Source organism: Nelusetta ayraudi, unplaced genomic scaffold (assembly GCF_046127955.1).
Source record: "Nelusetta ayraudi isolate G7.1 ecotype Tasmania unplaced genomic scaffold, CSIRO-AGI_Nayr_v1 ptg000017l, whole genome shotgun sequence".
NCBI classification, from domain to species: Eukaryota; Metazoa; Chordata; class Actinopteri; order Tetraodontiformes; family Monacanthidae; genus Nelusetta; species Nelusetta ayraudi.
The window spans coordinates 10,786,602-10,800,888 of NW_027466067.1; the positions used below are offsets into that span (position 1 = coordinate 10,786,602).

Genomic DNA, 14,287 nt, shown 5'->3' on the forward strand with positions numbered 1-14,287 from the left:
GTGCCTTTGACCGCGCGCTAGTTTCTGTGGCGGCAGAGGTGGCGAGGAGGAGCGCGAGAGGAGGGGAAATAACACCTTCTTGGTCGTCGTCGTATGTGAAAGTAGTTCCGGGCACTTCACCAAAACGGGGAAGAGACCCGGATGTTGCCTCGGCCGCCGCCGCTGACTGAGAGAAAGGCGAACGGGGGAGGGAAGGCGGAGAGAGAGAGAGAGAGAGAGAGAGAGAGAGAGAGTAAGAGAGTAGCTGAGGAAGGACAGCCACGGCACCGCGGGCACACCGGCGAACCCTACGACTGCGCTGGCGACTTGCACACGGGACCGTAACGTCGGAGGCACGGGACAGCTCATGGGAGCCGCCGCTGTCTGAAAGAAGAAGGAGAAGAAGAAGGAGGAGGAGGAGGTGGAAGGAAGGGGAGTGGGCAGTTACTCTCAAACTGCCGCCTGGATTTACAGTGAGCCGCCGTCACAGCAGCTTTCGCCCAGAGTAAGTGAGCTACGCGGGCATGGAAGTTGAACTAAGGCCCACGAAAATGGACGACTTTATCGGGGAAGTGAGCTGCACTGAAGTTCTGGGGATTAAGCCCGGTGAACAGGCCCTGACACACTGCTTGCCGCTCTCTGTCTACGGTGGTGTGTGTGTGTGTGTGTGTGTGTGTGTGTGTGTGTGTGTGTGTGTGTGTGTGTGTGTGTGTGTGTGTGTGTGTGTGTGTGTGTGTGTGTGTGTGTGCGCGTGGTGCTGTGTGCTGTGGGGGGACACCTTTTCTCCCCGGTCTGTGTTTCGCCTGTGCTCGGCGTTCGTACAGCCCTGACCGTGTTGCTCCCAACTCTCCCAAGTTGACAGCTCTTGCGTTAGCCTGCTAACACCTCCGTCCAGCCGGTGACAACTGACAGGGCAACTTTGACAGCTAGCTAGCCAGTTTGGGTAGCCAGCTAACTTTAGCTGAGCGTTCCTGGCGCATTCTTCCCCCCGCTGGCTCGGCGTGTGCATGTTTTCCTCGCAGTATTGTGGCTATGACGACCTACCCGCGGTCCTCCCAACAGTTATCGTTAGCTAGTTGTTTGGTATGTGAAACGTGTGTGACCAGCATTGAGTGCGTGCGTGTGAATGAAGCCAGTGTCGCTCGGCTTTCCTGCGTGCTCCGGTGGTATTTGACTCACAGCTGTTGCCGTGTGTTTCCCCCCCGTTTGCCAATCGCCCCTTTTCTTAGGTGGCTAATAAATTCTTGTGTGTGTGTGTGTGTGTGTGTGTGTGTGTGTGTGTGTGTGTGTGTGTGTGTGTGTGTGTGTGTGTGTTCTCATGAAGCATCAGACGAGTGTGACTGTTTGAGGAGGCGCCTTTTTTGCCATGTGGAATGACGATCAACAAGTGCAAAGCATGTTTCAGGTGAATCGGGGTGGGTTTTTTTTTTTCTTTCCTCCAGTGAATGTGATTTCGACACGGCTTCTTGCATCCGCTGCCTTATACACCCTTGCGGATTGCCTTGCCCTGAGATGGCAGGGACACCGTTGCAGTGAAATAAATACCTGGTCAGGGGGGGTGCGATTGATCACTCGGGGTATTTTCCCCAGCTTTGATGCGTTTGCCCAGTTAGTAACTATGTCACGGCGCAGATCAGTTGATGCTACGTAAACATCTGTGGCATTTGCGTGCAGAACGGCGTCCTTGCCGTGTGCTGACGGCCTGCGTTAGCCGATGGCTGACTGAACGGATCATTTGCCCTGCTGTTAACTTGTACCGTTCTTTAAAAAAATAAATAAAAATAAAAATCCGTTGTAACGATTGGGGCGCTGCCATCAAGATGAGCGTCATGGACTTACCTTTGGAAGTTTCTCGGCTCCTCGCATGACAGGAGGTGTCAAGAAGAGGCACAATCCAAAACCCTCAGTAACCCCAGGGTCCTCCCCCCACAACACATCTCGATCCTGCGAGACCCTCTGCCTCCACTATTAAAATCCCCACAGTGTTAGTCAGTACCGTCAGTCAAAGGTCAGCCCTGGTTTGCTTCTTAATCACCATTTCTTTAAATAGCAGATCTGCAACGCTGGGTCTGGCCTTGAACCATCAGTGCATGTTGCTTTGAAGATCACATCATGTTTGGGTTCACACGTTATTTGCCCAAGTACGCAGGTGAAGTCGGTGAACAGCAAACTGGCATTTACGTGTTTTGTATTTTTAATTCATCTGCGCGTTTCTTTGCTTATTGTCATGTAGTCGTTGAAAGAACGGTAATGGAATTTGAAAAAAAAAAAGACCATTTCAATTTGAAAATGATTTTGATTCCTTTGCTGCCTAGGAAATTTTGAGACGTTTCACGGGCGACTGGTGGTACGTGTTAGTGTGGACCCCGACACAGATTGCATGCACAAATATAAAGCAGCACGTTGTGGCAGCATTTCTTTGAAGTGCTTCCGTTTCATCTGGTAAATAATGCTTGTAAGCGCTGCGATTGTTTAGTTAATAACGACTTTCAACTCTGCAGTAAAAATTTTGCAGGTTCAGACGAGGACCTTGTCTTCATGAATGCTCTTTGTGACGTGTCACTGTTTGTTTATGTCGATCTTTAATTTATGGATTTAGATTGAAAGAAATAAGGGCTCTGAGATGATCGCGCATCTGCATCATTTTTTAGCGTGAATGAGAGGATGTGACACAGCCTTTTTTTTTTTTAATGCTACTTTCAGTCTGCAGCAGTCTTTGCCTAATGGTTTCAGCAGCCACCTACTTCTCCACGGTCCGTTTGTGTCTTTGCCTCATCTTACTGATGGAGAAATGAACTAAAGCTACCACATTCCTTGCCTGACTACTTGTGCGCAAACATAGCTATTTTATTTTCTATTATAGATTAGTTTATTGTGGGGGTGACAGTACTTATTGTGTCATTCGATAGGGGTAATATTTCGATGCACGGAACCTTTGATCGATGTCAAGGGTGTGGAAACCCGCATCGTTTATTTGCAAAACTACACGGAGGAAAGGTTTCCACCCTGCGAGTGCAAGCTCCTCATTTAGGATTCAGGATGTGGCCTTGAGCCTGTCGACCTGTCTCACTGAGAGGCCTTTTAATTTCTCCCCTTGTTGAAGTGATTATTCAAATGGCCATCTCGGAGATGCAGTTATCAGACTCCTGGTGGTAGTTTAGCCTGTAGCTACAAGAGTACCCATCACAACCACCCCTCCCCCCCTCTCGCTACCCGCCTTAGTTGGACAGCACCCAACAGGTACCCTGTGTAGTAACCCTTATTAGACTGCCACATCTCACCCCGCGGGCTCAAGATGTGTTGTGTAACGCGATTGGCAGATTGCAATTTATTCATGGGCTTATTTATTTATATATCTATTTTATTTTTTTATTTTTTTGGCACGGCCCAGTGGTGATGCTGTTGGACAGAGGCTCTGCTTTAGTATTTCTGTGGTGACTTGTTATGGTATGAATTTGTCTGCTCTGAGACTTGATGGTTTTCTGTCTCTTTCCATAATCACCCATCACCTCGTCCCTCACGGTTTTCACCTCGGAGTACGCGCAAAAAAAAAAAGAAGTCTACTGTTGTTTCTCGACAACTGTAAAGCCTACACTTGGCTTACTTCAAACTCGGCTCAGGTGAAAAGAAGGGGCTGCCTCGTGAAAAGAGAAAATTCCAGCAGTCCCACTCTGTATTTTTAATCTGTATTTCCATGTGGTGCAAAGTTTTGTCCTCATGGACGACGTGTTGGTGAGTGGAGACCGGCTCAATCTTCATTAACAATGCCGTGCATCACTAGAATGCAGATGAGCTATGAAACCATTCGTCTGCTGGAAATGCCTCCCTGATTCCAATTTGAATCTTGTTTGCAGGCACATTGTGCAGCCCACTTCTCCAGTGTTAAAGAAGTCTCTTTATGTGAGAGATCAGAGGGGGATAATTGCACTTAAGTGAACCTCATTTAGTGCTGGCCAGAGCAATTACTGTAACTGCAGTTCTAGGCATTTTTTTGGGGCGAGGGGGGCACAGCGGCCTGGAGCAGCTGTCACTGAGTCTCTGCAGCCGAGATATCAAATGGTGAATAGAATGACATTGGCACGGCATGCATCATGGGAATGACAAATCCTCTGACGGATTTTAATTTGTTTGCGCTGGTTTTTGCAGAGCTCAGGTTTTTTTTTTTCCCCCTTACAAAGAAAAGCATTATCAAAATTGACTATTTCAAATGCATTGTTTTAGTAATGATTGAAACTAAATCATTCTCAAGGTGTCGTAAGGTGAAAAGAGTCGCCACTCTTTCCTCGGGCAAAACCATCTTGAGCTTGAGGGAGGGAGATGTTTTATCATTAATGTTATTCAGGAGCCAAATTCTGAGTCTTGCTCAGCTGGGTGCTTTAATCTATTTTTGCTGTAAATTAATGAATTTTTAAAGAGCCCCACGCCAGATAGGGGTGGATGTGGGAATGCAGCAGAGGTTCAGTTTTCAAACGATCCTCGACTCCACAGTCACGCCCCCACCCCTTTACCACCCGCCTTCCTCACGGGATGGAGGGAGTTAATTTACTGAAGCACTACACTTTCATTTTTTATTCATCCGGCAGCAGACTGCCTGGTTCTCCTGATTCCACGTCCTTCCAGCCTATTAACTAGAATCTGTTCCTACAAAAGTCCTGTTTACTGCGGCTTATATGTGCGGGTCAATGTGGACTGTGGTCAACATGCAGCAAGGGGGGCCTTTGAGGTTTAATTCAGCTGCGTCACGTTATGGTTCATCAGCTTCAGTACACTGTTTGTATGTGAATACGTTTAGCCATTTGTTTTCCCAGTCTGACTAATCAGGGCCCTTCTCTCTAAAGGGGGGGGGGGTGGTGGGGTGCTGTAACTTCCCACACTGGCACTTGCAGGGTAAGTTTAGAAAGTGTAGGAGAGAAGGGTGGGTTGGGGGTTTGTGGGGGACTGGCGTCTCTTGTAATACACAGTGGTTGCAGTGACTCATTTGGCCTCGCTTTGGCCTGCTAAATTTGTGAAGAATAAAAAAACATGAATAAGCGTTTGGTTTGACCTTATATTTCAATGCCTCTTGGTGTCGAATGTGGATTTGAGTGGAGCAAATGTTAAGCGTGGCCCACAAATCCCTCTAATTAAAATGATGGCTTGGTGGTTTCTGAGTGGTATATATAACAGAAGTTGCCAGAGTCAATGCATTGGACGTAGCTGTGATTTTATGTTGGATAGCTGAACTCCTGGATAAGAACGGATGATCTGCTCTTCAGTGCTTTCAATTCAGTAGCCCTGCACATTGTCGTTGGGTTTCGATCAACCCTCGGTATTCTCAGCTTTTTTTGTTCTTTACCTGATATTCTCATACAACTCGCACTCCAATGTAATCTTTGAGCCGTTTGCACGCAGAAAAGACAAGCTTGAGAAGCTGACTCAGCGTGTACAGAAAGAACAGGGCTGTCTTTATAGTAATACCTGTTTTAATCATTACAGTGTCTCCTGTGGCTGAGACAAAATTCACTTCCTGCTGAAATAGGAAAAGACACAGCACGAGTGGGCAGATGGTTAGTTTTGAATAGAAAGCTAATAGGATAAAGGGAAAGTCTGAGACAAACAAGTTTGAACCGTCAAGTACAAAACGTTTTTCTTGCAACTCGCCATCCTAGATGTAACAGACAGCTCCCGTACTGAAATGTCAACTTCAGCGTCTCGGCATACTGTGTATTGATTCAGCCGTGTTCTCACGGCAAAAATTCACGTCTTGTCAAAAGACATTGAAAATGGCATTCACACTGCGTACTACTTCCTTTTTTTTCCAAGATAATAACTATACAGTTATGATACGGAATATGACAAAGATACTAAAAATGTGGAATTTGCACAACCCGAACCTCTATAATAGTATTAATGGATTGGATTTATATAGCGCTTTTCAAGGGTTTATATTGAACCCGTTGTTCATTCACGCCACATTCACACTGGTGGTGGTAAGCTACCATGTGTAGCCACAGCTGCCCTTGGGCAGACTGACGGAAGCACGGCAGCCAATCTGCGAACGACCCCTCCGACCACCACCCAACATCCACTCACATTCGTACGAGGCCATGTGGGTAAAGTGTCTTGGCCAAGGACACAACGACAGACTCTGATTGAGCGGGATTGAAACCGCCAACCTTTTGGTTATTGGACAAGCCACCCTACCTCCTGAGCTGCAGTCGAATTTAGTGACGAGGAATAAAATATCTAGAAAAATATCCAAAATTCTTTCCCCCATTGCCAGCAAGGGTTGTCATGACTCTACATTCTGAATGGTAAATGCCCCAAATTCTGATACCATACTAAAACAAAGCCACAACAGAATAACACCAGGAAAGTAATAGTCTAATATACAAGATGAAAGTCCATTCATGACAGAGATAAGGGCTTATAAATGCACCACGTGCGTCATGTGTGCGTATATGATCATGTATTTTTTTTTCAGTTTATTTTAATTTATTTTTCTGTGTAAATTAACATTGTTTCAACAGCACACAAGAAGGAGCTTTTTATGTAACGCTAGCTTCTTGAATTAACTCATAACCAGCAGCCCAATGCAGATGTCTCTCTATCTATCATGTCCTAGAATTAAAAATGTATCTCTGTCACGTTTGGTTCACTGACAAGTTTTACATTAAGATATGATTGTTTTCTAAGTTATGGTATATTTTTAATTCAGCATACAAACGTAATCATCTTACTTATGAAACCTTGTACTGCTTATTGCTACAACTTTGGCCTTGTTTGTACATTGTTTTAAAAAAAATAAAGCTTTTATATAACCATTTCCATTATAAAAATGTGCAGCTTGCCAGGTTCAAATTTGATCATGCATTGTCGCAAGAAAAGATGCATATACGGTAAAAATGTAAAACTGTATGAGAAGATTGGCAGGGTGGGGAAGCTGTTATTGAAACACGGTGCATTTATGCAATTTGATTAACTTCGACTCCGCGCTCAGGTTGAGACGTGGCAAGATTCTGCACTTATTAAACATGATAGATGATAAATCATAACCACTTTCACCACGTTATAACCTGATGAATTCATAGTTTTAACGATGGAACTAGTGGGTTATGAATGGGTTTCACGTTTTAATGTGGGATATTGATTCTTGTTTTGCTTCATGTAGACGGAGTGAGAGCAGAGTGCTGAGCAGCCATACCGTCCACACAGCCTCTGTGTCAGGAATCGCAACACGCATTAAACAGTGTCATTCATTCAGTGTCAAAACTAATCACGGCTAATATTGTAATACTTGAAACAGGTGGGTGCCGCGGTGCTTTCCCTGTATTAATATACAAGACCATTTCCTGTGTGTGCTGCAGGGCTAGCTTAGTAAACCACATACTATTGCTCAGTAAATAATGTTCGTGGCAAACTGTAATAATTTTAGCCGTCATAGTGAGGGATGCAAGTTATCGATTCATTCATTAATCGTTAGTTGATTGACCTTATCGATCGATTAATTGATAAGCAGCGATTTTTCCTGAGAACCTAAATTTCACAATGAAAAATGTTGAAGGAACACATTATTTAAACCTTAAAGGGTCCATTGTGACCCATTTTTACATTAGAGAACAGTAATAGCACCCTAAACATTTATCCTCTGACTTTAAGTTGACTTCTAAGAGGTCACATTCAACTTTTTTTATTATTATTATTTTTTTTAAAGTTGTTTAACAGTAACTTGTTCTGGGTATATTATGACCATCACAGTATCTGCAGGTGAATCGCTCTTTCCCGCCACTACACTGTTATAATGATATTAACTACCCGCGTAAAAAAAAAAATTCAATTCATTGCGACTAATTTAATTTAATCGATTAAATTCTTAATCGACAATTAATCGACAATCGATAAATTGCTAACATCCCTAGTCATAGTTTTATCGTTGTGATCTGTGTGCCGACAACGTGGATTTGGGGAGGAAAGTTAGAGGGGCAAGTATAAAGCCTGCTTGGTTTGTCATAGTTTTTGAACATTTTGTCTGCAGCCACGTCTAGTGAGAGTATTTACTAAAGTCCATCAACAAATCCAAAGCTCTGGTCGCTCCTGAAAGCCCAATAACGTTGCTTTATTTGCTTTGTCATCGTAGACGATGGCATTGCGGGCTGCTCCAGAAATAGCTTTATTTAGAAGTTGGAGACTTTTGTGTGATGTGGTGTGCGAGGCACGTGATGTTTGGGTGGGTGTCGGAGTGCGGTGGCGGGGGTTGCGGGGGATGGGGGGGCGGGGGGGGGAGGAGCACCGAGATGTGCAGATGTGGCATCGGTGAGGCTGGAGTCGGGCCTTGCGCCGTGCGGCCGTTTTGCGCTCCACAGAATAGTATTGCACAAGAGAAACCTCTCCGTCGGTGTCATTTGTCTTTTTTCCTTCTACATAAAAGCCGATGCATTAGCCTTAGATTAAGTACTTGGAGTCTCCATCTGTGATTCAGAAAACCCCGAACAGAAGCCAAGGATTCTCTCTGCGGAGTTGGAGGGAGAGAACGCTCGATCTGTGCAGAGCGGAGAACCCACGCAGCCGATGACTCGCTCCTCTTGCCCCCGTCGCTTGCAGCTCCCCCGCCACCCTCCCCCCCACCCCTCTGTTCCTCTGTCATGTTGTCGCTGGCCTCTTGATTATTGCTTATCTCTCTCTCTCTCTCTCTCTCTCTCTCTCTCTCTCTCTCTCTCTCTCTCCCCCCCCCACTCGCTTCTCTTACTGCACCACACTTCGCCGCGCTCCTCGCTTAGCAAACAACATGTCTGTTGAGAATTCAGAAGAATGCATCTTGTTACTCGGATGAGTCATACTTCCTCTGGCCTGCGTGCCTCTCCCTCCGGGTGGATGAATGAGAGGGTGGTTGGGTTAGCTGGAGGAGAGCTTCGCTGGCTGAGGGGGACAGTCCGTGCCAGTTGCTCAATAAGAGAAAAAAATAAATAAATCGGAATGTATCGGTGGAAGGGGGGGGCGCCTGGCCGCACGTCAGCGCCACCTCCGAATGGTGGTTGTCCTGAGGTGGCTCGGTGATGGACATCTTAGAGCAGGCTGAGTCACCGCCTTCGGCTGTTTATAAAAAAAAAAAAAAAATTAAAAAATATCCCGAGCCCTGCTCTGACCCCAGAAGACAGCCACTCTGCCAAGGTGCTGCGGCCCTGGGAGGGAAGCCCAGGCTTCGGCTCTGGAGAGGAATGAGGCTGCACCTGCAATGTGAGAAATCTGTCTACTGCCCCAGTGAAGGAAATTTATATGGGGGTGGGGGGGAGGGGGGGGGTGGTGAAACAGACTGCAGCGGAGTTGGTTAGGTTAAGTTTAAACGTTATGCTCCTCGGGAGGCCTGATTGCAATATAACTGTGGATGTAAATTTATGGTGCAGTTAAGTGTGTGTAGTCTTTATTGCTGTTTTCAATTCCCCAAACTCGCATTTAGGAATTCCTTGCGCTGTATTATCTTCTTCCCTTTAAAAAAAAAAAAAATCACAGCGTACCACAAAATGCACAGATTTGTAAGCAAAGTTTATTATAAAACTGATGAAATCCTACCCTGGTAGTATTAGTGCGCCGTCAGCTCTTGCTCTCTGCCATACCTGCTCTTCTTGGTCCCCTGCCAAAATCTATGACTCACAGGAGACTGACTGACCTACTTTTGTAAAATCCTCAAGGAGTGCCAGAAGATCTTCATTTTTTTTATTTATTTGCGAGACAATACAGTGGGTAAATATAAGTCAATTAAAGCGCACTTAAAACAGCCATTTTTGGCTTTAAGCACCTAAAGGCTGTGTCAGCAGAGCAGCCACCGCAGAGGATTCCCTTTTATTATCGCAGGGAGAGAAGATGCATTGTAAACAGTGGGGCTTTGATATCTCATTAGAAGCAAACTGAGTTTAAGGCCACGTTGGCTCTCATCAAACTAATTTAAAAATATAACTCATTTAAGAGCTCACATAATCCTGCAACGTCTTGGTGCTCCTGCGCTGCACAGCCCCTGTTTGTACAGGGTGTCGGAGATTATGGCTTTCACATGTAAGCAAAGCAGTTATTTCCATGAATCGGTGAAAGTAGCCCCAAGGCCTCGTCAGTTTTGATTTGGAAATAATGGTTTTGCAAACGCCATTGATGCCAACTTTATACAGTTGAGTTGATTATTACGGGTGATACTGGGTGATATTTTTGTATTATTATTTTTTTTTTTTAATTCTCTCTATTGCCACGTTTACAGTTCTCCTCTGAAATATAAATAAGGTTGGGATCAAAGGCTGCACAATCACTGGGGTGGCTGGAATGGAAAAGAAAAAGAAAAAGATACAACTCTGCAACCAAAGGAATTTCCACTTAATTTGCTGTGTTTCTTTTCTGCGACGGTGTTGTTGTCCGTCACCGAGGCAGAAACGAGCGTCTCCGCCGCTTCTTTTTTCCCTCTTGCGCGAGGCTCGGCCCCGCTTTGATATGTCACTTTTGTTTTAGTCTGCTGCCTCTGCCTTGACACGATTGGCCCTACTTGCTCCGACCTCCTGGAAACCCCCCAGCATGCTCCCCCCCCCCCGGGTGTTGCGTTCAGTCATTCATTTGGCTTCCTCTAAAAGACTGCCATGCCTTCACTTCCCTTCTAGTTTCCCCTCCTCTCATTAAGATGCAGAAGGCAGCTTTTGGGAGGGAGGGGGTGCGTCGGTGGTAGCTGGTGTGTACAGTGGGGAGGCGAAGGAAAGACTGTAAGCTGCGGTTGTCATTAGTTAACATGCGCTGTACTTCCTGACCATTAAAGAGTTGCAGTGAGCTTTTGCAGGCAGCCTCCAGCACACGGACTCCTCTGCTTCTGGGTGAGTGCAGTCAGAAAATGTCAAAATGATGCCCCTGACAAAAGTGGCCGTAATTGGACAGAATCAAATTATTCAGGTCTTTTGGTTAATGCTGATTGCTGCTTTGGTTTATGCCTGGTAATTTCTATTCAGTCGCTCCAATATGTCTGCCTCTTTGAAAACCACTTTTATTAATCTTGTCTCTTCTCCATTGGGTTTTTTTTTTCTTCTTCATGCTTTTTGCTTCTTTTGAAGAGACCCCAGTGGCAAACCACTTTGACCACCGTGCTGCCATTTTCAAATCCCCCTCTCTTTTCATCAAACATTTAGCTATCACTAAAAATTTCTTTCCATTTTTTCCCCCGTTTTTTTGTAAAGAGCAATTATGAAATTTCCAGAAACTAGTGGAGCGTGCCGCACAGAATACTCAATCTGCTGCTGCTGCTGCTGTGGTTTTCCAGAATATTGCTACTTTGGATTCATAATGTTGCGATTTGTACTAATTAAGTCTTTCCATTCCGGCTCCTGCGCAAAATCTCATACCAAAATTTGCTGCTGCACCAGACATTATCTGCCACACAACCACAAGTATGCCTTTCAGTAACTAAACATGCTAACCGCCCTCCCCCTTCCCCTTCTACTTTTTTTTTTTTTTTTTTTTTTTTTTTTAGTGGAGGGTTAGTGGAGGGTCTTTAAACATCTTGTTGAATTTCACAGTCAAAACAGCCTCATAACTTTTGTGTCAAACGACATAATGGAGTCTAAGTGGCTGGTTGTACCTTGAGACTAAAAGCCTTTTAGTCACCGGTGCAACATCTGATTTTGGGTGCTGTCTCCTCTTTGAAGGAAGCAGCATTATCTAATCCAAGGTGCCTTCGTTACCTGAAGTGGTCAAAGTGTGACTTTTTTTTTCTCCACTGTCCACATCACATGATCTGTACACAGTTTGTGTGAGACATCTCGAATAACTTTGTTCATACATGTATTAAAAAAAAAAAAAAAAAATTGGAGGTAAAAATTTGTCTGCTAAATTTGCTTAGACCCGTTAATTCAAAATAGAACTCGGAGCAGCAGTCAGTTGTTTCGCAAGGTTTGCCCTGTCAGTTTTCCTTTATGACATTTTTCAAACAGAGCCGAAGTTATTATCTATAGCCGCTTAGTGAGAACGTAACATTTGTTTTGGCACACATTTAGTTGGTGATGACGAAGATAGTCAAGTGTTTGGCTGCAGGCCATGTGTTGTTCCGGTAACAGTAGTTTTCTTTTAAACCGCCGCCGTCACTAGCCTGATGGCGCAACCATTACGCTGCCGGGAGAACAATTGCAATTTTATATTCCATTCTGTGAGTTTTCTGTGATGCAATGCAGTTAAAAATACAACTTGCAAATGATAATGATAATGCTCAGAATACTTTTCAAAATATGCAGCTCGACTCTGGCGTTATAGCTCCGCTGCCTCAGTGGTAACTTCAATTGCTTTACTCATTTGTCCCTTGGTTCTAGTACATGTTAAGATTAGTTGTTCAACAAAAAACAACAACTATAGTGTTAATATTTTCTCTACTAATGTTTCTATCCTTGCTCTAATATTGTAGCTTTCCGAGAATATGGATCTGAAAGCCCTGAAACAAAAATAATGTCCAAGTTCTCATTTTTAACTTTATTTTTTGTCTGCTTCGTAAGCTGTCACGTACTTATGAGTCAGAGGATTTCCCTTGATGAAGATGAAGCAATTCATGCATAAAACATAAATCAGATCATTTGTTAATAACAATAAAGTTAATACACTAAAAAGATCTGATCTGGTTTTAAGTGTAATAAACTTTTTGATGTTCATTTTTTCCCCCAAAACAATCATTTGTGGATTTGTGCTTCTAAACCAATGTGCGGCCTGCCCTCACACTGGAGCATGTGTGTACAATAGTTCTCCTTCCCCTTTCTTTCAGTGACTCATGCCTCATGTTGCACCACTTTCACCCAAGGAGTCATCCAAGAAAAAAAAAAAAGAAAAAAAAAAATTAAAAACCACCTACTTTGAACAGAGCAAAAATGAAATGCTTTTTCTTTTTTTCACCCCCCTTTTAGTGGCTTTGCACTCTCATTTGTCAAGCATTTGACATTTAGACCAGTCATTCCTGACCAGAAGCCTGCACGCTATTCATGCTCATTGGTTAATTTTTGCAGTTGCAGTCGCTGTTTCACTCATGGCACTTGCATGGCAGAAATCGAATGTACCGACTTTCCTCAGGGGTCGACGATATTTCGTGACGCGTCGAACGATCCGATGGCAAGCGGGCCGCTCTGTACACGTGCGCTTCCACCTGGCACGGACATGAATCCCCACGTGCCACTCCAGTGACCGCCAGTCAGGAGTGCCCCTCCCCCACTGTGCAGATTCACGTCGGACATTCCCGCCTGTTCAGGAGAATTCTTTATTGTTTTTGTTCATACCTGCAAGAGGCAGCAATGCACTTCACCTTTGAGCATTTTACGCATTTTTATAATTCTATATTATGCACAGACCTGCGCCGTGTTATTAGTTTGCCTCGAGGCAGTTTTCCCAATATAATAGTGAAATGAGAGCAGGAGCTGAGAATAAAATAAAATAAAATAAGCCCTATTAAAAAAATCTCTAAAAGTGGTCCGGTGTAGTATAAAACAATTTGTGCAGTAATTAAAATAAAAAAAAAAAATCTTCCCTCTCTCTGTTGTGATGTTTTTACCTGCATGAAAAAAAAGGTTGTGCTGCTTGCTGAGGAGACGTCAGTATGGTGTAGGCAGCCCTTCAGTGTGTCCCAGCGTGGAATGCTGCCTCCGCTGCTAAACGGTTGTGGCCACATCCAGCTCAGACCACCTCTGAATGCGGTTGGAGAGATTCGATCTCAATTACATCCTCAATGCATCTTGGGCGTGTTTCCACATGTAATTAAGGCTTCCCTCTTGTGATCAGATCACTGAGGATAGAACTTGGTGGATGAAGGGGCTGAAGTCTTAGATCTTAATATTTTAAACTTAAGGAGGAGGAGGTCCTCAAAGCATCCTTAGAAGTACAGATTAAAAAGAAAAAGTGTGTGTGAATGCAAGTCCGTTTGCAACGTGCTTGTCATTCTTCATCCTTCGGAAAGAAAAAGATAACTGGCGCCGTGCTTAAAAAACAGCCTAACAGGCTTGATGTGCCGATCTTTTCAGCAACATGCTGATATTTTATTGACTACCGGTCTGTTTAAGACGCCTGCATTTGTTTGCCGGTGGTGTCTGGGGCCCAAGGTGGAGCTCTTTCTGTCAGATGAGGGGAAGCTGTGCAGAGGCAGCCACTGGGAGTTCTGTTTCATCTCCGCTCGTACTGCTGCGGAGCAGACATGCAAATCCGCTGTAATGAGCACAGTCTGCGTGGAGGTGGTGGTGGTGGTGGTGGTGGTGGTGGTAGTGAGGGAGGGGGGTGGGGTGGGGGCAAACTCTGGAATTTTAAGTGGAGGAAAGGAAGGTGGAGGGAAAAAGGTGAGACTGCC

The 14,287-nt window shown here is 44.6% G+C and overlaps 1 protein-coding gene across 6 annotated transcripts in view; it reads left to right on the plus strand.

Moving 5' to 3' along the window:
• Positions 1-135: 135 nt before the first annotated feature.
• foxj3 (forkhead box J3) overlaps positions 136-14,287 on the plus strand; it is a 79,083-nt gene continuing 64,931 nt past the window's right edge. For 5 of the 6 annotated variants that reach the window (XR_012926559.1, XR_012926557.1, XR_012926560.1 and 2 more), the window contains exon 1: positions 142-484. The gene's annotated coding sequence lies outside the window, so the exon portion shown is untranslated. Of the gene's footprint in view, positions 485-14,287 lie in introns of all 6 variants that reach the window. The other variant, XM_076025409.1, reaches the window with a different exon arrangement.